This window comes from Chinchilla lanigera, unplaced genomic scaffold, assembly GCF_000276665.1.
Source record: "Chinchilla lanigera isolate Chin_1 unplaced genomic scaffold, ChiLan1.0 scaffold00131, whole genome shotgun sequence".
NCBI classification, from domain to species: Eukaryota; Metazoa; Chordata; class Mammalia; order Rodentia; family Chinchillidae; genus Chinchilla; species Chinchilla lanigera.
In genome coordinates, this window is record NW_004955532.1 from 369,684 (window position 1) to 397,647 (window position 27,964).

The 27,964-nt window shown below is 41.9% G+C and overlaps 2 pseudogenes; one reads left to right on the forward strand and one right to left on the reverse strand.

The window, feature by feature from the left end:
* Window positions 1–21,844: 21,844 nt before the first annotated feature.
* LOC102004640 lies at window positions 21,845–22,693 on the forward strand (annotated as a pseudogene).
* Window positions 22,694–26,405: 3,712 nt separating this feature from the next.
* Window positions 26,406–27,964, reverse strand: part of LOC102004970 — a 5,605-nt pseudogene continuing 4,046 nt past the window's right edge.

Below are 27,964 nucleotides of genomic sequence, written 5' to 3' on the forward strand. Positions count from 1 at the left end.
ATAGCTTCTAGCTCAAGAGGCCATTGCAAAAATCAAATGAAATGATTCACTGTAAGGATTTATGAACAATACTGAATAAATGCAAGTTATTTTGACTGGCCACCAAGAGAAACAGTGACTTGAGACTTCCCACGCAGAGCAGTGGTGTCGCGTGTCAGTGGCTAAGATATTTTGGAGCCGCGCTTGGCATAATGGGTTCACAGCCAAGCACAGTGGGCACCATGCTTGGGGCATCATCCAGCCATGGATCCAGATGCTGGCTGGCCTGATTTCATTCACTCCTACTATCACTCAGACAGGTTGCAGGAAGTGCAGGGGCTGCTCAGTAAGGTTGCAAAATAAGATTCAGAGGATTTGATGTCTAGTGGGAGAACACAGGAAAATACACAATTAAAAGAGGCACTTATTAACTTTCTTGTTGCGGTATAAACTTAATGAGGTCCTGAAAAAGAACAGTAAGAGCCAGGAGAGTAATACAAGTTAAAATCAAATGCTAAAGTTAAACTTATAAATTCTGAAAAGGATGAACCAAGAAGAAAATGAAAAAGGAGATGGTATGACAGAGCCAGGATTAAATTAGTGACTAGCATCAAGTGGCTGGCTTTGGCATGCTGGGTCTGCCTCTGCTGAGGGTGCTTTGAGCTCAAGAAAAGTGGGCTACATTACTCTATTCTCATCTGTAGTAGGAGAATAGTAACAACTGGCTGGAGATTTTGTGATAAAGACAGCAGGTCTACATAGGACCTGATACATTGTAATTGCCTATGACATTTGGGTTGGGATGACCTTTCCGTGGAGCTTTAATGGTACCAAGCTCAGAATACTGAGATTCACCATTCACCTCTTCTTCCTGAAAGCTTACTGACAAACGGAGCACCGCACCCAGGGAATAATAACACAGGTGGGGAAGGAAGTAGCGGAGAAAGTAGTGTTCTTTGGAGAGTTAATAGTAAGATCCAAGCATGAGAGGAAAAATACTGTAGTGGATTGACAACTGGTGGTCAGCTTATAACCTAGCTGAACTAAGTGAGCTCGTTGCTGGGTGTGGGAGGCCCACCTGGAGATTGTTGCTAGCAGCATAAGAGGCAGAACTGGAGAAGAAAAAGAAAGGTTTTTGGGAACTGGATCCTCGTCCTGGTAACAGAATGAAGAAATGAAGAGACAGTGACAAGCTCATGGGCTGCGTTTCTGCAACTAAACAGCTAAAGGCTATTCGGAGCTGAGAGAGGCTGTTGGGAGCTGGCAGAAGCTGTAAGGAGCTGTTGGTTGTTTTGGAGGAGCTCATCATGCTGGCTTTCCTGATGAACTTGGCTGTTTTCATCCTCTGAGGAGCTCAGGACCTCGTTGGCACTGAGAATGGCTTCAGTTCACTTTGGGGGAGCCCTGGTCCTCACCTTGAGCATCGCTTCCTGGCTCCAGAGGGGAAGAAGGTGCACAGCTCAGGTTCCTGAGGAAGCTTGTGCTGCCAGTCTCCAGAAGAAGCTTGCTGCATTGGTTTCCCTGATGGGAACTCGGCCATCTTGATCATTGGAGTAGTTCAGAACCTCACGTTGCTGAGGATAGCTGTGGTAACTTTTGGGGGACCTCTAGTTCTTCTGAGCTTGGCTTCCTGGCTCTGGTGTAGATCCCTCAGCCTGCTAACACAGATCCTTCATCCTGCTGACACAGATTTCCTAGATTCCACCACTGGCCTTTGGGCCTTCCCAGGGCAGATCCGTAAAACAGGCCTGCATGAGACATTGTTGTGGGCTCTGGACCTCCAGTTAGACTCATGGGACGCATTGTCATGGGCTCTAGGTCTTCAGCTGGACTCATGCAGAACATTCCCATGGGATCCAGGCCCTCAGCTGGATTCCTTGGTCTTAGTGTGTGGACAGATTTCCTGCACTCTCTTGTATATCATTCTTTGGGTGACTATTATAAACAATCATATAAAATATGTGTCCTGTATCGTTCCCCTTGCAAAATATCCCCCAAATAAACACAAGCACTTTTCCCACTTTCAATATTTCAGCTTTGGCCTTTGTTTAATAAGGCACTGTCTTTAGATGCTTCATCATGTAGGTTTGATTCTCAGTTCCTGGTGTGCTCTTGACCTTGATAAAAATGCTTAACATGGATGAATCTCTATTTTTATTCTGTAAAACAGAAGTGATAAACCTGGCTGAGGCAGGGGCTGCTCTCTGTATTCACTTCTTCTTCTTGGAAAAATGCCCAGACTATAAACTATTTAGGTCATAAAACTTTCCAAACAAAATAATGTGTTTCCATTTTATTTTATTCTCCATTTTATTAACCATAAAGTAAAGCATTTTGGAAGCTAAATTACATTATAATTATTGCAGGATGTACGCCCACTAACCCAGACTTACAAAAGACAAATTTCGTATTTCACTTTGCTCCGTAATGATAAGAAACAGGGCGAGGGACACTGGCTGCGTGGTGACATCATCACTGTAAGCAGAGCCAATCAGAACAGTGCTATTTTCAGTCCTCCCTTTAAATCTGATGCTGTTCACAGAAGCAATCACAGGGTGCGCTTTTCAATCCTGTATTTTCATGTGGACATAACCAATCAAAATCCACTGTTCCTGATTCCTCACTCACATGCAGCAGGAAGCCATACAAGCTTTTCTTATAAGATAGTTTACACATGGCTCAACATCAAGTGCCTGTTGGATAGGATGACTGTTCTGATGCCTCATTAGCATGAGAGAGAGAGAGAGAGAGAGATCCCCTGACTCTTGGCTACAGAAGACCTCTTCATTTATCCTCCAGGCTGCTGAGCTGTTTCCCTGCCAGCTCTCATCCTACAGAGTGCACTTTGTTCCCACCTTCAGTAAATGTATACTTTCACTGCCCTCTTTGTGTGTCTTTTCCAATTCTTTGTTTGGGACATGAAGAACCCGGAAATAAATCCCACCGGATCCTCATCCTGGTAACAGAGTGAAGAAATGAAGAGGCAGTGACAAGCTCACGGGCCACGTTTCTGCAATAGGACCTTCACTATGAGGCAGGACAAGTTGGTGGGTGCCCAGGTCCAGTCGTGTCCCTGTGCGGAAGACCAGCTCAGATTCCACTTCCAGAGACGCGTTAGGGTCTCTATGCTGCAGAACTCGGGTTCCAAGCCAGTTACAGCCTTGGCCATGTGCTTGAGGTTGGGCTGACTTTGGCAGCACCTAGGCCTTTTAGCCAGAAAAGAAAGAATCAGACGGAGACATTCCATTTTCTCCCTAAGTGGACGGTAACAACCTCGGGTGGCAGGTATTTGGCTAAATGTCAAGAATTTGGAGGTTCATACCTCGTAAAGACCTAGAACATGAGGCCAATTTGGCCCTTGGTGGGGAAGGTTAGTGGGTGAGTTGGCCGTGAGAGTGGGGAGATCAAGGATGGAGTTAGCCAGTGCCTACCCTCTCCTCCTTTCACCTCCCAGGCTTAGTAAGCTGCTGTTCTCACACACACAGCTCATGCCTGCTGTGATGGCATGTCAGGTTCCCAGTCATGGGTGGTCTTTGGTCTGTCTTGATTTCCACCTGGAAATGGTTTCAAATACCAGCTCCACGGGAAAACAGCAGGGGGAGGGACCTATAACATGGGGAGGGACCCCCTTCCATGGTAAATGGAATTCAGCTCCTACTGTCTCAAAGAATTGCCTTCAAAGTGGAGTACTAGGTGAAGACCTAATGATATTGCATTGGGACTCCCAAGTAAAGTTCATATCTCCCTCGGAGATTAGGGAGAGAGAGAGAGAGATAAACTTGCTCAGGGCTCCAGGTAGGTTTTTACTTCCCAAGCCTTCCTGGTCAGGAGGCAGAATAGAACAAAGGAGGAAAGAGAAGACCACCAGCCTAAAAGATCATCAGGCAAGGTCCAGTTTGTAATAACAAAGAATTGTAGAAAGATGGAAGAGAGATCAGAAAGGCAAGAATGATTAACAAAGTAATTCAAAAACACTTCCCAAATATTAAGATCAGAATGGTCCAAAAATTCTCAAAAGCATTTGTCTTGGTTACTTTTCTCTCATTGCTGAGACAAAATATCCAATGCCCAAAATTAAGGAAGGAAGGGTTGATTTAGCTCACAGTTTGTGGAGGTTTCAGCCCATAATAAGCTGACTCCAAGGCAGGGTGGCCCATGGCATAAGGGCAACATTTCAAGGTGGCAGAAGACAGCAAAAGCAGCAAGAGCACAAGGGAGGAGTGGCAGAGAGCAAAGCTCTTTCCCTCCCTTTTATTGTATGCAAACTACCACCCCAGGGGCAAGTGTAGCACTCACACCCACAATTCCAACACTGGACCATAGACCAATCAAAAATCTAGAAGCCTGCCCCATGACTGCATGAGGATCTGGGGGGACATCTAGACACAAACCATAACAGCACTACTGGAAGCTAGAGAACAATGGAGCAAAGCATGAGTTTTGGAAGAAAAAAGTTTCAAGTGATGAGTTCTCTAATCACGTTACTGAATAGTGGAAGTACAAGAAATCTCTTATATTAAAATGTGTAAATTTCATTACTGTTAACCTATATGGATACACCAGGAGACATCGCTGCATCAAAACAATGCCTGTTTCCATCATCCTCAAGAGCTTCTGTTAATGTTTCTTCCTCCATCCTCCTCCCCAGGTAAATACTCTGTCATTTCCATCACTATAGGTTAGTCTGCATTAGCTAGCACTTTTTTTTTGTATTGGGAATTGAACCTAGGGTCTTTACCCTGAGCTACAGCCCCAGCCCATTTCATTTTCTTTATACTGAGATGGTGTATGGCTAACTTCTAAATTGCCTAGGCTGGGATTGAACTTGCCATCCTCCTCACTTCACTTACCCTGCTAAAGTGCTGGGATTACAGATATAAACCACCATGCAGAGCCTCGTTAGGATTTTTAACACAATTAGTCACACTATTGCTATAATTCCCTTAAATATTTCTATACCCAATTCTGTAAACATCAAGGGAGTGAAAGATCTGCAAGCACACACTTATACACACACACACACACACACACACACACACACACACACAGAGGCACCCATGCATCTATGCATGCACACTCATGTCACAGTAGCATACACAGAACTGCAAGTGTCCTCTTTTTCCCACTAAGAAACTACTGCACTACTTCAGTGTAACAGATTTCAGACTAGAAATTTTCATGGGTATTCTGGACTGCATTTTGTTACTGTCAGTAGCACCACAAATTTCAATTTTTAGTTGTGTTAGGTGGGAAGGTTATACAGCCCAGATCCTTGTGTTTTATAGACTCACCTATTTGTCCTGCCTACCACCGAAGTTTATAACTCCATCCTGTGTCCTCCATGGAGGCATTTTTGTCTTTCTTTGCTATTTATTTATATTCTGCTTAGGTCTTAAGACCCTTGATACTGTTAGACACCCACATTTTCTCCACTTTCTTAGCCTACAGGTCTCTCACAGAGAGCACAAGGAGAGTCTAACTGAATTCCAGCTCTCTTTGTAAGGAGTCTGGGTATTACAGCCCAACTACTGACCCTGGAATAATAACTTCACTTTTTGAGGGGTACTGGGGATTGAAGGTGGAGTTTATACTGAGGTGCAACCCTAGATCTTTGTACTTTTTATTTTGTGATAGTCTCACTAAGCTGCCCAGGCAGAACTTGAACTTACAATCCTCTTGCTTCAGCCTACCAGAATGCTGGTATTAGAGATATGTGCCACTATGCCCACCTATAACTTCACGTTTTCATTTTAAAATGTTTATTTTGGTACTAGAGCTTGAATCCCAGCCTCCACCCCAGCTGCATCCCCTGGCCTTTATAAACGTTTTCTTTTTTATTTTGAGATAGTTGCTAAACTACCCAGGCTGGGCTAAACTACCCAGGGTGAGCTAAACTACCCAGGCTGGCTTGAACTATGCGGACTGGAGGCGAAACAAGGTCTCACTATGTAGTTTATTGTAGGTTGGCCTTGAACTCCCGCCCTCCCAGGTAGGAGATTGGGATTGGATGAGAAGGGCAAGAGTGGGCGGGACCAGGGAGCCAACGAGAAGGGTTCGAGTAGGTGGGGCCCAGCCCTGAGCCTTCCAAATAAGGGGAAGCTTGAGCCACACCTCCCGCTCCATTTTCTTGTCGCTGACGCCCCTGCTCACAGTGAGGCTTTTGCCACCTGGATACCCTGGGTAAGTTCCAGACCCTCCTGCACTGTGCAGTGGGAGGAGATATGATTCGAGGTGATGGAAACCTCACCAAGCTGCCCAAGTGGTTTGACTCATGATTTGTAGAGCAGCTTACCTGGAGGCTGGGTTTATGGAGGTGGTGCTGCCTCAGCTTCCCTCACTGTCTGGGCACCTCCCAGGGCAAACGCCCCACGAACCTACTTCCTCCACCCCCACGTTCTCTTCCAAGACCTCAGAGCTCCTGCCTGCTCAGAGCTCCTCCTCCTACCTCTTGCCTGCTCCCTGATGGACAGCATATCTCACAGCTCAAACCTGTGACTTTCACCTGCTTCCTGTCAGTCGGTGGCATCCTGAGGTCATGGTACTTGGGGGCCTGATTCACAACAGGATCTATCCACGATGAGCAGAAACCTGGCTGACCATTCCAGCCAGCTTCCAGTGGGAGGTACTGGCCTGGGAAAGGGAAGGGCACCCGGAGCAAATGCTGGCTTCTTGGGAGGGGTCTGGGTATTTCCTGGCTGTCCAGCCCGTGAGAAAAGAGTCTTTCTCATCTTTGCAAGCCACCTAAAAGGCTGACTTCACTTTGCATTCTGGTATCCTGAACTCCTACCCCACAGGCAGCTAGCTGGGTGCCCATGCTTTCCTGGAGATGATTTGGAGATCCCGGTATGACCACACACTACTCTTCTTCCAGGTTCTGAGATGACCTCTGCCCAGGAGGCTGTCCGCAACAGCAGGACCGAGCTGGCTGAAAATACACAGGTGGCTGCAATCGAGCTCCTGAACACCAGTAGCCACGTGCCTCAAGTTGAGTTGTGGGACAGGAGTACCCAGGTGCCTGAAGTTGAGCTACAGGACATGAGTACCCAGGTGCCTGAAGTCAGTGTCAGTGATGTTACTACCCAGGTGCCTAAGGTTCAGTGCCATAGAAATCAGACTGCCCAGACCAGTTCGTGAAACTGTGGGGGTGTTTCCTGTCCAGGAGTAAAAGCCAGGCAGGGGATCAAATGGGAATCTCTGAAAAATCATCTTTCTGGTCTCCTGCCCTAAAAGCTGAGGGGGAAATGTGTGGGTTGTTTTTTTCACTGCTGTCATGTAAAGTTTGCAAATAAAGATTTACAAAGCCATAATAGAGAGTCCCATGTCGGGTCTGTAAACTGGAAGACAGAGGTGAAGGGAACGATTCTTTCCTTCGGCAGCCAAGTGCTGCTGGATGCTGCCCTCTCCAGAGAAACGTAGAGCTTCTTACATTGCCACTGCTTGGGCCACAGTATTCCCCAACTCCTGGTCAGATAGCGCCAGAGCTCCTCCACCCAGTGCATCTCTATTTGCAGTCAGCGGGGCTTACTGGGAACTCTCCCAGTGAGAGTCTAGGCAGCGGGACTTTGGATGCAAAAACAAGGTTGCAACTGCCTAGTGGCTGGAGTCTAGCTGAATTCGAAAGGTCCAGTTGGTGATGCTGACCCCAGCTACTCCCAAGCCTGGACAACGGAGGGCAGGGAAACAGGACTGCTCTGTGGTGGTCCTTAAGGCTTACCCAGGTCACCTGAGCTGCGGAAATACTTGCTTCAATGAAGACACAGGCATTCCAGGGTGTCTTGATTATCACAGCAGCAGGAGCCCACCTCAGGCTGCAACCCAGTTCCCATGATCCAGAAATGCCAGTCCCTGGTCCTGACATAGATCTGGAGATTTGCACCCTCACAGCTGAGTGTCAGGATTAAACAACAGCCCAGAGCCCTCTTTATCACATAAAATTTTCATCTCAAAAATTCAAGGTGGAGGCAGTCACTGAGGAAGCGACGAGAGGAGCAGCAGCTGACAGTGGGGGAGGCAGAGCCTAGATATTCTGAATTAAGAGCCTCGTGCGGAAATTGGACCCGGTGGCCCAGTCGCAATTCATTCCTTTTGCCTAAAAGAAAGTGGAAAGACATTCTATGAAGAAGGAACTCACTCACGATGCCTGCTGCGAAGAACCTGGTTACAGTTTCTACTTCTATCTGCAAATGAATAATCCCGGAAAGGAGTAAGAGACTGAACAGAAGAAAATGCTACTTGCTAGGCTGTAGATGTAGCTCAGACATAGAGCTATATCAGTACTGATGTAGAAATACATCAGCAGGCAATCCCCAGTACTGGGTGTAAACAAAACATAAACCCACTTAAGTGTGTTTGCCTCTGGTAACTGACCTTCATAGCTAAAATATAAAACTACGTCAAAATTATGGAAAACATTTCATGGTGACAGGGCACACTTATGTATATTTGACTTCTGTGAATATGACAGAAACAGTGCAAGACTACAGCAATTATTTGAGAGATTGCACCCCCTCCCTTTCCACTCTTTCCCAAATCACATGTCCACATGGAGGTACAAGTTCAATGAATTTCTCAGTGGGAGTTTAACAGGAAGTCCCTTCTGAAAGTTGTTCTTAGCAGGAGTATTTTCAACAGCCCTTGCCCTTACATTAACATTCCCTCAGTATTTCTCAGCGTTCAAAATTTCATGAGAGGCCGGACATGGTGGCGCATGCCTGTAATCCCAGCATTTGGGAGGCTGAGGCAGGAGGATCGTTGGGAGTTTGAGACCAGCCTGGGCTACAAAGTGAGCTCAAGGTCAGCCTGAACTGCATAGCAAGACCCTGTCTCAAAACAAGACAAAAACAAAAAAAAAAAAATGTAATGAGAAATCTTCCTTTTTTGTTTTCTCATTTTTTTAATTTGAAATATTTTTAGGAACAATAACTATATTTCTCTAAACAAAAACAATAGTGAGAAGAAAGGTATTGTTTACATGTTTGTACTCACTTCAATGTCCGGCTGGATCTTCATATATGTTGTTGAATTCAATCTATTTTATGATGTTCTGTTTGACAAAGACAATCTGGCTTCAAAGAGATGTAAGTAATTTACAAAAGGAGTATTTTCAGATAATTACATTCTTTGCACAAAGCCCAGTGAGCGGTAGCTTCTCAAGATTTAATACAACATGGGATCAGAAACTGTATCAATGATTTTCAAACTTTATTCAGTTAAAGTCCATCACTCTTACACTTTCATTTTTGCCGGGCATGATTTGGGGACTTTTTTATTAAGTTTATTGGTACATTTTAGACGTACATGATGATCATATTCATCATAGGGAGTTTGTACCTGGACATGACATTTTTATTCCTCTTTTTCTCCCAATCCTCACCCCACCCTTCAACCCCTCATCCCCTGCTTATTTACAAAGTCATTTTATCCTTTTATTGTTTTTTCCTTTTCCCTTCCTTCCTTTCCCCCTCCCCCTCCCTAGTTCCTCTTTCCTTTTGAACAATTTCTTCCTATTTCACAATATGCATTGTACATTTTGGTCCTTACCTACCCTTTCAGTTTTTCACTCCAGAAAGGCAATGTGATACTTACACACAACTTATGCAAGTTAGTTCTTTGTCTGAGGGACAGCTGGCTAAAATTTTTTCCCACTCTGTGGACTGTCTTTTCACTCTGTTGATGATTTCTTTTGCTATGCAAAAAGCTTTTTAATAGGATGCCATCCCATTCGTTGATTCTTTGTAGTATTTCCCATGCAATCAGGGTTTTGTTAATGAACTCTTTTCTTACACCTGTGTGTATTCAAAAGTTCTGCCTATTTGCTCTTCCAGCAGATTTAGTGTTTCTGTTTTAATACTCAGATCTTTGATCATTTTGATTTTAGTTTAGTGCATGGTAACGGGTGAGTCTAGGTTTTAGTCTTTGGCATGTGGAAAGCCAGTTTTTTCAGCACCAGTTATTAAAGAGGCTATCTTTCTTCCAGTGAACATGTTTACTTTGTCAAAGATGAGGCGGCTGAGTGTGTTTGGAGTTGTTTCCACATCTTCTGGTGCCTTCCATTGATTCTCAGGTGAAAGATGCACGGGTGGTGGATCCTACTGCATATCATTTAACAATCTTATTTAGTATGTGCAGAAGATAGATGCGTCCTGGAGAATAACAGTAGCTTACCACAGGCTTAATCAATTAGTGACTTCACTGCAGCTGTTATACTAAATGTATTTCACCTCTTCTTTTTTTCTTTTTTCTTCTTAACCAGGTTTTTCTGTTTAATAGCTGGTATGCAGCTATTGATTTGACAAACACCGTTTTCTCCACACCCAACCATAAGGTTCACAAGGAACAATTTGCTCTTAGCTGGCAGGGCCAACCATATACCTTCATTTTCCTACCACAGGGTGTACCAAATCTCTAACCCGTATCACAGCTTAGCTGGCACTGACCTTAACCATCTCTCTCTCTGACAAGGCACCACACTTGTCCATTACATTACTGACAGTTTGCTGCTTGGAGCAAGGGAGGAAGGTGTAGCAACGACTCTGGACTTTTTGTTATAGAATTTACATGTCAGAAGATAAGAAAACATAAACAAAAATTCAAAGCTCTCTACCTCATTACAATTTTTGGTCTAGTGGCATGAGACATGCAGAGATAATCCTTCTAGGGGAAGGAGAAGGCGTTGGGTACATTCTCTAAGTAAGAATGAAGCACAGTGCCTGGTGGGCCTATTTGCATTTTGAAGGCAACACATTTCTCACCTGGGCATGATACTCCTGCCAATTAGCAAGGACTCAGAAAACCGCTAGATTTGAGTGTGGCCCAGCACAAGAGAAGACTCCGCAAGTGTCCCTGGCGGCTCTGCTGCTTTGGCCCATATGCTCCAACTGATCCAATGGTACTTGAGATGTCAATGGCAAATAGGACTGCAGTTTGAAGCACCTGTTGGGCCCACAGGAGTGAATCACAGTGGAGGCGCTTAAGATTTTAGAGCAAGTCTCTGACTTCGTCTGAAGACAACTGCTCTCTGTTGAGAAACAGCTCTTTGCCTGCTATTGGTCTTACTGGAAACTGAACACGTGACCACGGGACTCCACATTATAGTGCAAACTAAGCTGCCCATGATGCACTGGGTGTGACCTGACGCATCAAGTCATAAAGTCAGAAGCGCACAGCAACAGCGCATCCTTAAGCGGTACATACGTGGTAAGAGGTGACACAAATGTCATGGTTCTCAGTCAAGTCATACCGGGTTCTGTTCCCTCTCCCCCACATGCACCTATGGCCTCCTAACGTGGACCCTACTATCAGCTGACAGAGGGAGAGAAGACAAGGACAATATTTACACAGAGTTCTGTACTATGAAGGCCTCCACTTGAAAGTGGTCATCTGTACAACTGCTGCCCCTTTTCAGGATGTCACGGAAGGACAGTGGGGAAGGGGAATCTTCACGGTGCTCAGAACATTGGGTAGTGTACCAGGTCATACATTTCGCTTGGAAGAGCAGAGGCCAGATGTTTCCCTATACAGATGTGTGACTGTGTAGCAATTCATGCGATGCAGCCAGTGATCTACTAGATGGTCAGGCACTTGCAAGAAACATGACTTGAAAACTGGTGACAAAGACATTTGAAGAATTATGGTGAAGGACCTCTTCCTGTGGGTAAAGGATGTTAAGATATTTGTGTTCTGTATAAATGCTCATAAGAAAGTAACCTCAGAAGAAGACTTTAATAATCAAGTGTATAGGAGGACCCATTCTGTAGATAGCAGTCAGCCTTTTCCTCAACCACTCCTATTTTTGACCAATGGGCTCACAAATGATATGGTCATGGTGATGGACATGGAGGTTACGAACGGGCTAGGCAACATTGACTTCCACTCAAGAAGGCTGGCCTGGCTATGGCAAATGCTGAATGCTCAACTTATCTGCAGCAAAGACAAACACTGCTATGGCACCATTCCCCACAATGATTAGCCTGCACCCTGGCAGCAAGTTGATTATATTTGATTACTTTCACCATGGAAGAGGCAGCTCTTCTTTGTTACTGGAATAGACACTTAATCGGGTATGGATTTACCTTTCCTGCATGTAATGTTACTGCCTAAACTAAAATACATGAACTAACAGATGCTACAATCACCATTATGGTATGTCACATAGCTTCTGATGAAAGACATGAACTTCAAGTCCAAAGAAGTACGGCAGTGGGCTCATGTTCATGGAATTCACTGGTCTTAACATCTTCCCCTCCATCCAGAAGCAGCTGGATTGATAAAATGGTAAAATGGCCTTTTGAAAGGGCTGGGGATTTAGCTCAGCTGCACAGCACCTGCCTGGCAAGTGCAAGGTCGTGAGTTTGATTCCCAGTACCTGAAATAAATAAATAAATAAATAAATGGCCTTTTGAACACACAATTACAGTGCTACTAGGTGGCAATACCTTGCAGAATGGGAGCAAAGTTCCACAGAAGGTTGTACATATTCTTAATCTGCATCTCATTTATGGGCTACTAGTTTCCCCTAGCTGGGATTAATAGGTCCAGAAATCAAGGCACAGAAATGAGAAGGGTACGCTCACCATCACTCTTAGGGATCCACTAGCAAAACTTTTGCTTTCTGTTCCTTATCCTCTGCTTGCCTAGAAATCAGTTATTTAAAAGGAGGAAGAAAAACACTGATTCCAGTGAACTGGACTCTGAGACTGCTCCTGGTCATTTCAAGCTCCACAACAGTCACCAGGCTAGACAGGGAGCTATGGAATGAATGATACAGATCATCAGGAAGAAATACTCCGCCATGGAGGTAAGGAAGAGTATATTCAGATTGCAGTATATTTGGATTGAGTGTATTAATGTGAAATTTTAACTAATAACAAGAGTTTTCAGGTTTGTACGTTTTAAAACATGGATGTAATTGTTGCTCTGGCAAGCAGATGTACATGGCACAATTACGTAGTCCAGTGGCCCTCCAGTGGAGAATCATCCTTGTCCCAGACATCTGGCAATGGCAGAAGACATGTTTTACTGTCATAATGGAGGTGCAGGAAACACAGTGACAGTGCTGCTGGTGTCTAGCTGGTAGAGGACATGGTACTGCTAAGCACTCATCAGTGCAAAAGACAGATCCCAGAACAAGAAGTTATCCTGCTCAAAAAGCCAGTAATGCTAAAATTGAGAAACTCTGGATGAGAATAAGACCACAAAAGTCAATGACTCCAATTTCTCACAGCTCCAAAAGGCAGAAACTAACTACTCTTGGTTTTCAGGTCTGTTATGTGAACTGGCCAACTTGCACTGACCTACTAAAACTTTCAATTCTGAAGCCATAGTGCGGACAGTGACGGCAGATATGTATCATACTGCTTTGTGATTCAAGCCAAGTGGCTTGCAATAAGAAATATCAGGCTAGTGCTAACAAATCACCTTTGCTTTCTTGGTGGCATTTGCAAGGACAATAAACTAGTAGCAATCATAAAACTCTTCATGATATACATAACATAAGCCTTTGTCTATTTTATCATATTTTATACTGTAAAAACTGCCCAGACGACAAATGTGCAGATGAATGGGTGCAGGGTTAGAGAGCATGTATCCAGTTATCAATTGCCTAGAGCCATTTTCCCAATTTTTTATCTGCAAAGCACATTTCATTTACACACATATATATTTGTTTAGCTACATTATGTTGCTACTACATAGAAAAAAGAAATTTTGTTTTGTTGTTTTTTGTTTGTTTGTTTGTTTGTTTGAGACAAAGTCTCACTATGTAGTGCAGACTGGCCTTGAACTCACTTATGCAGCCCAGGCTGGCCTCAAACTCTCAGCCATCCTCCTGCATAGGTCTCCCAAGTGCTAAGATTAAAGGTGTATGCCACCATGCCTGGCTGGAAAAAAATTTTTGGAATCATTACACTTTTAGAAATGTAAAGGTCTATAATATAAATCATAACATACTGTTTAATTTTGCAACAGATTATTATTTAGTTATACTACATAGTAAAAAACAGTAATGTTTAGTTAGTGTAGGTATTTGTGTTTGGGTATTTTTATACATAAATCTTTAATGTTTGCTTAGTTTGGTTTTGGAGATTTCCCATTGCACTTCTAGAAGATTCTATGGAAATTAGTCTTTTCAGTGTCACATTTTTACCTCAGAAATTCTTTGAAATAGTGTCCCTGAAAGTAAAAGGTGATTTTAATTGCATAGCTACATGTTATTTCTTTCCTTCTGTGCATGTAAATTATTGACAGTCTAGAGGTCTGATTCTTTCCAGCTACCAAAATAGGAAATTTCATGAAACTACTTCTGATCACTGTCAAAGTTTTTAAGTGGGTATTTCCTAGAGCAGTGAAAGTGGATACAAGCGAGCTGCAAGGGTCCCCATGATGCTCTAACTCAAGGCACAGTGCTGTTCTTCACATGTAAAGCTAACGACCTCTGCCGACCCTGAATCCCATGGCCAGCAACGCGGTCCCTGCTGCACAGGTGCAGAGTGTGAGCCAACAGGAGTGCACAAGGCACCAAGGGGAAGTGCAAAGGCCTCACTGGTGTTCAGCCTCCCTATATGGTAATAATAAGACTTGGGGGAAATAACTGTCTAAGCCTTGTGTTTCATCAATACAATTTGATGATAATCACAAAGGCCCAGTCTATTTCATAGTGAATTAATCAGGGTCAGTTAGAAGAATCAAAGAGTTAGATTGCTATTAATCATTTACCATACTGAAAAGGTCAGTCAAGGTCCAACTCCATCTCATATCCAACTGTTTAACACTTCCCTCTCCCTTTACAATGGCTCAGGGGGCACAGTAGGAGAAGCAGGTCCCCGGTTTCTTCAGTGTTTCTTCCTCAGTCCTTGTTCTGACCTTTCTCTGATGAGGCTGGAATTTTTAGGTAATAGGTGATGAGTCACAACCTGCTGAACATCTTCCCTTTTTTTTTTTTTTTTTTTTTTTCTGATACCGGGAATAGAACTCAGGACCTTGCACTTGCCAAGCCAGGCACTGTGCTGCTGAGCTATCTCCCCAGCCCTGAACATCTTGACAGACATGAGATTATAAGTGGGGAGATGGAATAAAGGGAGAGAGAGAATACAGAGAGGGTAGAAAGAAAAAAGAACAGAGGAAAGAAAGAAGGAAGGCAGGAAAGAAGGAAGGAAAGAAGGAGGAAGGAAAGAAGGAAGGCAGGCAGGAAGGAAGGAAGGAAGAAAAGACAAAAATGAATGAAAGGTGGTTTGTAAAGAAGATGCTGAAAGAATGTGGCACTTGGTGAAAACATAAATCTACCTTACTTTTTATTCCTTAAAGGCAAATATCATCTGATGTTCTCTTTTTACCCTAATCTTCTTTCTCTTTCCTGAGATTTCATTTGTATCAGGAATATTCTTTGCCCTTACCTGTTGAATTTCTAGTACTCTAGAGACTAGCAAAATTTGGCACCTCTGTATATCAGGATTCAAGACAATTTTGAAGTCATCTTTTTCAAGAACTAGAAGAAAATGAAAATCTTTTTCAAACTCATTAAAAGTTCCCCAAGAAAATAATCTCTTCTCTTACAGCCAAGCTTGTTTATATCTTAATCTTGCCCCTACCTTTAATTGTGATGACTGAAACCTTTCAGATCATAACCAAATCCTTTACTCCAAACCAAGCTATCAGGTTCTAATCTTTCTCCTGAATGCATATGGTCAGGTCTCTCTCACATTGCAGCTTTTTTCTTCTGAAATGCCGAGAAGTATGAGTATACTTGTATAGAGTTAATTTCTAGTTTATTTATTGTTGAAACATCTACCATTATTACGTTTCCCACTTAACTTCCTCCCTGTCAGTTCCTAGATATTTCCAAAAGATAGACAGGTATTTATCAGGGGTAAAATTTGCAAAAAATTACAATGTAACTGTAAGAAATTTAAGTTCAATACTAGCCCACCTTCAACATAATGTGTTCAATACTTAAAAAATTACTCCAAATACAAATTTAAGACTTCTGGTAAACCACCAAGGAGGTACTAGTAAAAGGCCCCTGCTTGACTGTGACATATAAACAGAATACATAGCTCTCAGACAAGAATGAGCAGAGCCATAGGTGTTCTGTAGCATCAGGAAGGGGTAGCAGACAAAAGGATATTCCATGCATGCTTGTATCTGGTAATTTCAGCAACTATTTTGAAGATAACAATATGCAATATAACAACTATTGTTAATTTCCTATCATCTTGTTTTGAAATTCTGTATTTTGATTGGGTTTTTTATTCTCTTTAAAATTAAAAAAAAAACAGAATATTTGAAAAGACCTTGAAAATCATCCCCTCTTCAGCCAAAATAATGTACCTTTTCTTTCTGCTATAAATTCCCATGTAAGATTATGTTTGAATACATGGCTCTACTCAACCTAGAATGAAAACAGTGGTGTCAAAACAAAATTAAACCAACTCTAGAGAATAACTGTTCTCAGGAATTAGTAAACCACCTGTTATGTGCATTAAAAACACTAAAAGAGAATTAAGAAATATTTATTGCCCATGAATTTGATTTAATGTTATAAGAAAGAGTGTTTCACATAACAATGCAAATTAGTATACTTGCCTGACAAACAGAGGTCACTCTAATAGGAAATGCTAAAAAAAGTAGCAAAGTAAACCAAAGTACAGTGAGGAGGAAGGGATATGAACACAAGAAAGTTCATCCATAGTGGTAAAATTGTGATGACTTTGTGATGGAGTTCTGAAAGTTTTATGTGATACTGACAGATGCAAATAAGATTGCAACATGTAAGTGGTTAATATAGAATTTTATGATGTATGCATTTCCTACATCATGAGTGAAAGAATCTGAGATGTTAATACTTATATCATTATAAAGGTATCAGTAAATAAATCTTGAAGATAATGATATTGCTGTATTCACTATTGTTATTTTCATTATATTGTTATGGAGTTTTGCTTTATTTTTCATGGAAAGAAACTCTTCTTTGACTGATATTAATATATCTAATTTCAGTATGCTGCACACATAAATATAGGAAAATAATAAAGGAAACCATGGTATACATTATTTTTGTACTCTGTAATATCGTTTATATCAGTTTGGAGAGTTTGTCTTTATTCTATGAGACAACAGAAAAGTAAAATATTCTAGCACAAGAGGGTTTTAGTACAGAATTAGAACATAAATGAATTAAGCTAGCATGAAGGCCTGTGGGGCTGGTAGAAAAAAAAGACCCCCAAAAGAAGTTGAATATTATGACGCTCTTTTTTTTATTTTTAGAGATGAAAGAACCAAAACATATTAATAAACACACAGACATAAATGAAACAACATAAAAACAATATAAACAATACAGAATTTCACACAAGGTGAAAAGAAATTAACAATGGTTGTTGCATTACATACTGTTAGCTTCATATTGGTTGCTCAGATAAATAAATACAGACATGCAAGAATGATCAAACAATTAAATATAAAAAAAATTAAATATCAACTGTTCCCTTCAAGAAAGCAATAAAAATTAGTAGTACAATTATCCCAGCAATCTTGTGTATACATATATATTTTTCCCCTCTCTTCTTTATTTATTTAAAGACAGAGGAAAAAAACAATTAAAAGGGTACAGAATTTTAAAACAAGATGATAGAAAATTAGCAATGGTTATTGTATTACATACTGTTATCCTCAAAGTAGTTACTCAGATTACCAGATACAGGAATGCAAAATTGATCAAACAATATGAGCTCTAATGAACTAATAGAAATTAATGAACTAATAGAAATTAGTAGTAAATGAACTAATAGAAATTAGCAGTAAATTATCTTAGCAATTTTGTATATATATATTTTTAATTTTCCTTTCTTTCTTTTCTCCTTTCCCCCACCCTAGGTGTTCTTTACTTTTGAGCAGTTTCTTTCCCTTTTGCAATATCTGTTGTACATTTTGGATCTTAAGTAAACCAACACAGGCTCTGCCAAGAAGAAAGAAGCAAAGGAGTTGGGAATATCAACTGCCCTTGAGTTTCCAGAGAGATTCAGAGGCCAGGAACTTGAGATTGCATGAGTACGAAAATGACAGTAGAGGAAAAAAAACCCACAAGGAGAGAGGATGAGATAAAATAACTTTATGCCCAGAGGATGTTTTCTTGTATTGACTTTGTTCTAATAATCACCCAAATATTGTTACATAAGCAAATTCCAGAAAGGAACACATTCGAGATTGTGTGATCCCTGACCCTGAAGAAAGAAATCTAACAGCAAGGTAAAAGATGTGAGGAATCTCAAAGTATCCTTATGATCAACAGTCAAACAAATCTATAAAATTGTTTTTCATATTTGAATAATGAGTAGATCAGAGGGAAAAATACACCTATGGAAAAATCAATGCAAATAAATGAGAACAGAAAACCCAGAAAGTGAGTGTGTAAATATTAGAAAGATGCCTCAAAAAGTCAACTGTCAGTGGGAAAATTTTTATGAGAGTAACTTTAGAAAATGTATGCATAAATAGTTTAAAAATATAGAACTCTACTTATATCTTTGGGGTAAGGTAATATGCCCATTTCATCACTGTGAACTTTTCCTCCTTTGATCTTTCTGGGCGAGAAAGCAACCTATAGGATTTTTGCACTTAGTATTGAAAAAAAAATTCTCAATTCTAAAAAAAAAAAAAAACTTTTAAAATAAAATAAGACTTTCTTCACTATAATAGAGCATGAAAATATAATATTTATTATGCCATATTTGAGTGTTTCTGAAAACCATGCTACATCTTTTCAGGCACACCATACTCTTTACACTCAAAAATAATTCACTTTGCACAGTAATAGTGAGGAGGCTCAATGTAGATCCAAATACACAAAGCAGGGCTGGGGATTTAGCTCAGCGGCACAGCGCCTGCCTGGCAAGTACAAGGTCCTGAGTTTGACTCCTGGTACTAGAAAAAAACAAAAACAAAAAAAAGACAAAACAAATACACAAAGCATTTCTAGGAATCAGCAATCTAGGCCCATGCACTGAATTTGGCCTGTGATCTATTCTTTTATGGCTCTGAGGTAAGAATGGATTTTTATGCATTTAAAAGAATCATTAAATACAATAAAGATGTGACAAAGACCCATGTACAGTCCATAAAACCCAAAACATTTGTGATACAGAAAAAGTCTGCAGACTTTTCATTTATACCAGTATTGCACAGATTTCAGGCAGTACAAGTTTAAGTCCAATATAATGTTCATTTACTTCCACTATGAACCCAGTCTACATCCTTAAAAGATATTTTTCAGAATATTTTTCTTTTCAATTTTTTTCACTGTCAACATTATCAAGGGTAAGTCTTCATTTTCTTTCCTTGATTTTGGAGAGTTTCCAAACTTTCATAAATGAAAGTAGCAATTGTTCCTGCATCTCTAAAATTTATTTGCTCTTCCCAAATATTTCTTTTTGTTCTTCCATAGGTATACAATTTAACAGTTGGGTAGGCTTTGATACCAACTTTCTGACATGTCTGGGCATAAGCCTGACAGTCTATTTCCCAGCTTTCACTTTTCCTTTAATCACCCTAGCCAAGAGCTCAATACCTAGAACAAAATGTTGGCAAGGTCCACACCAAGGAGCATAAAAAATCAACCACCTACTGGCAAAAAACCAGACCTGAAGATCAATGGAACAGATTAGAAGATGCAAAAACAACTCCAGACATACTCAGCCACCTTATCTTTGACAAAGAGGCCAAACACATTCACTGGAAGAAAAGATAGCCTCTTTAATAAATGGTGCTGGGAAAACTGGCTTTCCACATGCTGAAGACTAAAACTAGACCATGTCTATCACCATGCACTAAACTAACTTCAAAATGAATCAAAGACCTAAATATTAAACAGAAACATTAAATAGGAATAGGTAAAACTCTTGAAGACGTTAGTGTAGGCAAAGACTTTATGAATAAAACCCCAATCACACAAGAACTATTACAAAGAATCAACAACTGGGACTTCATTTTATTTAAAAAGCTTTTGTACAGCTAGAGAAATCACTAACAGAGTGAAAGGACAACCCACAATGTGGGAAAAAATGTTTGCCAGCTGCTCCTCAGACAAAGGATTACTATTGAGAACATATAAAGAAGTCAAAAATATCAGACCTCCCAAATTTAAAGACCCAACCCAAAAATGGGCATCTGAAACAAATATACATTTCTCAGATGAAGAAATACAAACAGCAAATAAATGTATGAAAAAATGTTCAATATCACTGGTCATTTGAGAGATGCAAATTAAAACACTGAGATTCCATCTCACCCCAGAAAGAATGGTTATCATCAAAAAATCAACAAATAACAAATGTTGGAGGAGCTTTGAGGAAAAAGGAGCCCTTCTCCCCTGTTGGTGGGAGTGTAGACTGGTGCAACCACTGTGGAAATCAATGTGGCGATTCCGCAAAATACTAGGCTTGGAGGTCCCATTTGATCCATCTATTCCCCTTCTTGGTATCTTTCCAGAAAAATTAAAAACATCATATCACAACAGTATATGTGCACCCATGTTTACAGCAGCACAATTTGCTATAGCTAAATCTTGGAAACAACCCAAATGTTCATCAACTGAGAAATGGATAAAAAAGATGTGGCTTTTTTTAGACAATGGAGTACTACTCAGCCATAAAGAAGGATAAAGTGGAGACTTTTATAGGTAAATGGATGTAACTCGAGACCATACTCATAAGTAAAATAAATCAGTCACACATGTGCAAACATCATATTATCTCCCTAGTGTGAGAAGCTGAAAGAGTAAATAAGATCCAAAATGTACAATAGGTATTGTAAAATGAGAACAGACTGTTTAAATGGAAAGAGAAACTGGGATGGGGAAAGGAGAAAAGAAGAAAGGGGAAAGAAAAAAAAAATATATATATATATAATGATAGTTAAGATAGTTATACTTTTAATTTCTCTTAGTTCATTGAAAAGAAAGGTTGTGCGAATATTGTTTGGACAATTAAATGCCTATATCTTATACCCTGAGCAACTGATTTAAAGATAACAATACGCAATGTCTTCACCATTGTTACCCTCCTGTTATCTTGTTTTGTGTTGTTTTCTCTTTAAAATAAAAAGTTGGCAACACGGGAACTCCGGGGAGCCAGGGAGGTGGAGCGGCGGGCAGCACAACCCTGGCGTCCCCCAGGGCCTGGCCGGAGCAAGGGCGGGGAAGTAACCACGGCCCCTGTGAGCCTGTGTGCACGCCTGGAAAGTGGCGGTCGCCCCTCCCGCGGGCAGCAGCAGAGAAAGTGTTTCAGCCTCCCCCAGGTGCAGAGCGGCATCTCTAAAATCCTCGGCAGAGACTTCAAGGGCAACAATTTCCTGTACACCAATGGCAAAACCCTGAAGTCGCCGACATCAGCACATCACCGAGCAAGCGCACCAGTTGGTCCTTCGAGATCTGGGTGCAGATATCCAGTGCCCATGAGAGGACTAAGGACCGGAACATGGTGTGGATTCCCAGAGCTCTCTGCACAGGGGGGAATAACTGCTGAATAAAAGAATGAACCACAAGGAGCGTCTCGATTGAGATCCTCTTTACATCTAGACAAAATTTTATCAAATTGCTGCCAATTTTTACAGGGTACAGCGCCTCCATCCAAGTTTTTGAAACCCACAAGGTCCCCAGAAGCTTTACATCGCGTTACTGACGTTGCAACGCCGCAGAGAAAAACAAAATAGACAGACCCAAAGTTTGATAGGCTGAGATTGTAGCCAATGACAAAGGCAGCATAGCTAAGAAGAGGCTGGAGGAAGTGACGTAAACGGAAGTGCGCAGGCAGTGCCAGAGAACCTGGATAAATACCTAATCCGTTCTCCAGAGCTGGGAGAGGAGTAGGAAGCGAAGATGTCAGAACGGAAAGTTCTAAAAAAAATACTACCTGCCGGACTTCTACCCTTGGAAGATTCCCAAGCTCAGGCTCCCAAAGGACCGGCAGTACCTGGTGCGGCTGATGGCCCCCTTCAAAATGAGGTGTAAAACGTGCGGGGAATACATTGCCAAGGGGAAGAAATTCAATGCCTGCAAGGAGATGGTGCAGAAGGAGGCGTACCTGGGCCTGCCCATCTTCCGCTTCTACATCAGGTGCATGCGCTGCCTGGCGGAGATCACGTTCAAGACGGTCCCCAAGAACACGGACTACACCGCGGAGCACGGCACCACACGGAACTTCCAGGCTGAGAAGCTCCTGGAGAAGGAGGAGGAGCTGAACAACCCCATAAAGACGCAGGAAAACTGCCAGAAGGACTCGAAGCTGGAGATGGAGGTGCTAGAGAACCTGCAGGAGCTCAAGGACGTGAGCCAGCAACAGGCGCATGCGGACTTTGAGGCCCTGCTGCAGCACCGGCTATCTGAGGAGGAGCTGCAGTGGCAGCAGCAGGAAGAGGTGGAGCATGTGACCGCCGTGCTCCTGGAGGAGGCTCTGAAGCAAAGGCTCCTGGAGAACTCGGACTCAGAGGACAAGGCTGCACCTCCCCAGCCCACCACCATTCTGTGTGAGGGCGGAAAGGCCAAGAGAAAGGCAGAGGGCGTGGGCAAAAGGTTGCAGCTCTCTGGCTTGCGGGTGGTAAGAAGACAAAGACAGAAGCAGAGGGCGCTACACCCAGCGGGGCCAGTATCCCTCAAAGAAAGAGCACTTTCCAAGTTCTTTTCCAGTCCCTGAAGATAGCAGCACAGGAGCCTCAGGCAGTAGTGTAAGCCAGTGGTGGCTATTTTTAGTCTAGGGATAGATTTGTGTTGAGTGCTTCATTTTTTTTTTATTTTAAAGAGTAAAAGAAGGATAACATAATAATAGGAGGGGCTTACCAAATTATAGACAAAGTGGTAGGAAATTATCAATGGTTATTGTTTTACATATTGTTATCTATAAGATAATTTCTCAGGAAAACAAATAGACAAATGAAAGTGAGTTACAGACAAAAGAGGTAGGAGATTATCAATAGTTGTACTATACTTAGGTATCTTCAAAGTGGCTTCTAAAGAACGTAAATAGAACTATACATGAGTGACCTACTGAATAATCATTCAATAATTCTCAATGGTTGTTGTAGGAAACACATAATAATAAACATGGATCCATTTATGAAATAGGATAGGAACAATACAAACATTACAGAGTTATGGATAGATTAGGAGGAAAATATCAATGACTGCTGTAATACATGGTGGTATCTTCAAAGTGGTTTCTCAGGAAGACAGAGATACGCAAGAAGGATCTAACAAGTAGTTACAGCCTAAGAGTTGTCAAAAATCAAGTGAGTCATCTGGGGTGAAAGCCATGTTTTGTAGCATTTTCTCTCCAGCCTCCCATCGCATTGGGACCCCACAACCAGTAAGTGTCCTCTCCCCAACTGTCAGCACAGGCAGCAGGAGTCCTGCTACAGACTTCTCCTGAGCTCCACCCCAGCCTGTACTGTCAGGGGAAGAATGGCGTCCAGGGAGTCTCCACATGTATTGTGCAAGGTCCTCCTGGTTTACAGCTTCCGAGCGGCTCTGGTGACCCCAGACCACTGGACCTCTGACTCTGTGGGCTTAGTCTGCATTCTCATGTTCTCTGAGTCCTTGTTCAGCAGCTGCTCCTCCGCTGGCTCTGGACCTTTCTGGTTCTCAATGGCAGGAGCAAGAGTGGCCTGTTGTATGGCATGTATTCCCAGGGGTTGTTCAAAGTTTCAATGATTCACACACATCCGTGGGTGGGCAACTGCAGTCAGTGCATGGTGGGCCAATTGTGTCACTGTTTCTCTGTCTCATGATAGATCTCAGCTGAGCGGCGGCAGCCGGCCTAAGGGCCGGTGCGCAACAGCACTCGCCACCGCATGGCTCCCCATGGGCTGGGGGCCCTCCCTCCGGGGGCCTACAAGGCAGGAAGCTAGCCAGCCGGAAGACCAGCGCTCCCCGCCCATGGCTCCCCGTGCACCGGAAGCCCTCCTTCTGGGGAACTACGAGGCCGGGAGTGAGCCGCCGGTCCGAAGACTAGCACTCCCCACCCGAGGCTCCCCGTGCGCCAGGGGCCCTCCCTCCGAGAGCTACGAGGCCCTTTTTTTTTTTTAATTTTGTGTTTTTGTAGACTCCAAGTCTTGAACACCAAAACTGACTCAGGAAAGAAGAAAAATGCAAAACTGAAAAGAGACTTGGTTAAGTCCTCCAATTTACAAATGACTTTTAGATATGAAGGGACCTAGCATTATGAACATTTGTAGATGTAAACATCTAAAAGCCCATTAAAAAAAAATCAACTCTGCCTGACATGAGGTTTTGGCTGTCACCATAAATGGGGTTTTGAAGAACCTTTGCCCACAATTCATGAAATTCATGGATTTAAGATGTGTAAGGAGTCCAAAGAGGTCTTCAGTAACTTAATGACCCTTAGCCAGAAGGAGCTACAACTCCCTGTTGTGTAACAGGAGGAGCTTGCTAACAAGGTCTTGGTGCAATTAGACACCCACTAGAAGATAAAGAGAGAAGAGGAAGAGGTAACTGAAGAAACAAAGAGATTCACAACACAGGAAATGGCCAGGGGATTTTCCTGACTTGAGGAGGCACTGTTCGAGGCACAGGACTCCAGCAGCAGCCATTCAGAATGCCACCCAGTGACAGAATCATCTGAGAAAAAATCTACTGCTCAGCCATTACTGGATCATTTCCAGGAGCATAGACAAATAAAAAAAAAAATCTGTGTCATCAACATCAGGGGTGGGCCATGTCCCATTTTGCCTTCCATTCTCCTGTTGGTCCTTCATGTCCACCGTCTGCCCCCCAGTTAGTAATGTTGGTCTGTTCACTCCATGCAATCCCCTGCATGCCAGTTGTTTTACCATACTGTATCACCATTTTAAGGCAACTAAAATAGTTTGTAGTAGTTGTGTTTGGCTTTATGTTTTACACTGTACAAGTGTCAAAGGTGTGTTAAGGCTCACTTTGTCAGACTTACAAAGGAATCTGCCTTGTGTCCTCACAGAGCAGAGCTCACTCATAAGTTAGGGACTGGCCGTAATGGAAGATCACTCCACAAGGACTAGACATAGTCCCTGGAGAGGCGAATGCAATGGGAAAGCATTATGTATTCTGTGTGGTAAAACTGCGTGTTGCACAGCAAGTGGCAGTGGTATTTGACACCAACCACAGAAGTGTGGCCGACCTTGGTGAAACTGAAAGTTTATTGAAGGGAAATTAAGGAAGTATCCCCAATATCTTAGTTTTTGCAACTATCTTAAATCATTGGACAGCTGCATATATGCAAATTTCACTGTGCATAGCAAAACAGTAAACCTCTCTGAGGGGGATTTTACCAAAATGGCCATATTGTCTGGGAGTAATCTTTTCATTTCTCAAAAAAAAAAAAAAAAAAAAAAAAAGGATAGGGGCTGGGGATTTAGCTCAGCGGCAAAAGCGCCTGCCTGGCAAGCGCAAGGTCGTGAGTTCGGTTCCCAGTACCGGAGAAAAACCAAAAAAAAAAAAAAAAAAAAAAAAAGGATAAAAATATGCAGCGCATCGCCGAGGTGCCACCTAGTGGAAATACTGTCAAACATCAAGTCCTATGCTTGGCAAATAGCAGCTCACCACTGCAGGTGTTTGAAAGACCTTGACAGCAGGCAGCTAAAATACTTAAAGTCTAAAAATGCATTTAGAGAATCCTGCAAACTTGCACACAATCCTACAAGCCATCGGGAAATCTACAAGGAATTTTCTAGCATTGTAGCAGCTGCAAAGGAAAGTTTTAGTAACAATATTTACAAGTCCTTAAAATGGAGACAGCCATGTGTTTTCTTCTCCAGATAAAGGCACCTGATCTTTCATGCTTACACTGGTTATATTTTGGAAAACTCTAAATGGAGCTATTGGAATTTTAAGAAAGCACTAGCCAGAAAAATAAATTCTGTGACCTGTGTGCAACACTTAAGATAGTGTGAAGGGATAACAAAGGACAGCACAGCTGGTAGTTGTGAAAATGAAATACCTGGAGTGTGGAATTGTCAGCCAAATAATTTTCAGTCAATGAAAGCACTTGGGATTGCTTTTCTTCCCTTGTTTGGATCATTTTATGCTCGTGAGGAGTTGTTTTCAGCTTTGAATTATATCAAATCTGATACAAGACACAGACTAACAGATAACCCAAGTGCTGCAAATGTTACTCTCAAACTAGCAAGGTATGAGCCGAGGTTTGACAAATTATCAGCATACATGCCTCAGCAAAAATCACATTAATGTGCAAAGCCATGCCAAATGCAAACTTTCACTGTTCAATAAACAGCTGTTTTATCATTAAAATTAATTAAAAATAAAATAAAATACTCTTGACAAACAGCCTCAGTGGTCACCCACTATGGACACCTGGAAATCTAGAAATTATTCTTCCTCTTATTTCCAATAAAACTCTCCTAACTTCAAAAAAAATAACCACCTTACGATTTTAGCCTTGTAAAACTTTTGTGTTGAAAGTCTGAGGCATCAAACCTATGTACTCTTGAGATAATAATCCTAGACCTCACACTCTTGGGGACTAAGCAACTCTATTCCAACCATGGTAACTATGATACTGATAGCCTTTATTTGATGTTTTCTGAGAAAAGAAAAACATCTCAGGGTATCTCTGAACATTTTCTTAGGCACAAAAAGAATGATACTGGTGGCAGTCTACACTGCCCACATTTATCAGTCCAGTTAATGTCTAGGCCATTCTTTTCCATTCTGACATTAAGATATGAAACAGATGACACATGGAAAATAGAAATCAACCATCCAGGCTGAGTCATGCTTTCTTAGTTTAAGTAGCTCATTGAAAGTGCTGGGTGGCTGGGTGTATGAAAGACCACCAAAGGTTTGCTGAGATCCTCTATGAACTCTAGGATCTGTCACAGAGTGATATCCTTCATACTCATGAACACTGGACTTGTTGAATACCACTGTTGTTGGATAAACCTGTTAGAGTCCTTCATGAATCTTACAGTGTAGTGTACCAAATTCCATCTAACCATGAAGGAGCATTGACGCTTTTTGTAACTTTGGCAGCACAGCTTGAGGTGGTGGACACCAAGGAGCAAAAAAATCAAGCCATGGTTCTTTGTCAGTGAAAATTTTGAGGTCCAAGAGTGGTGACATGAGAATTAACACTTCCTTTGAAAAGGCAAGAATATCACCTAAAACCTTCTTCCATGATGACTTTCCTATTCTTTGGTTCCTTGTCCTTTAAATTCTGTTAGAGATGGCTGGAAAACATAGAGATCACTGCAGACGCCTGGCACAGAGGAGCAGTCAAAGCTTTCAGCTTGAGTATGGTCATTCTTAAATAGAGTTTTCAGTTTTTTCAACCGAACATTATTTGAATTTTAATTTTTTCCAAGAAAAAATATAAGCCACAATGATGCACCAAATAATCTTCTGATGTTTTTGCTGAAAGTAGCTCAAAATCTGAAAGCCTGTGTATTATTTCCTAACATATTTCTTTAGCATTCAATGAAGTAAGAAACAAAATGCTGGAGTATTTTCTTTGTTATTTAAAATGGGTCCAGGAGAAAACTAAGCAGTAGGATTTGTAGTATCCAAACTTCTACAAAGATTGTCCTGGGTGGCACAGACCATCCGTCCTACAACAACAAGGCCATCCAACATGCCACTGAGCTTGAGTCTTGTCTGTGAAGTCACCTCCTTTAGAACAAAAAATGATCAGCCGACCAATACCAGCAGCAAAAGCATTTTGTATGGAATTAACAAAATTCCCAGTTGACAGTTCTGTCATAGAGCTTCTAACATCCTCCATGGAAGAAGTCCCAAAGCTTTCTTTTGATCTGTCTCCATGATATTAGACCGCAGCCACTGCAGACCAAAAAATGAAGAGGCTTGGGTAACTATTGAATCCTTTCATTTCTGAAAGCATTCTACAGTCAGCATAGCTTATAGCTCCAATTCAAAGTAATCCATCAAATCAAACATACATGTGCAAGCACCGCATTGTTTCTCTAGTGTAAAGCC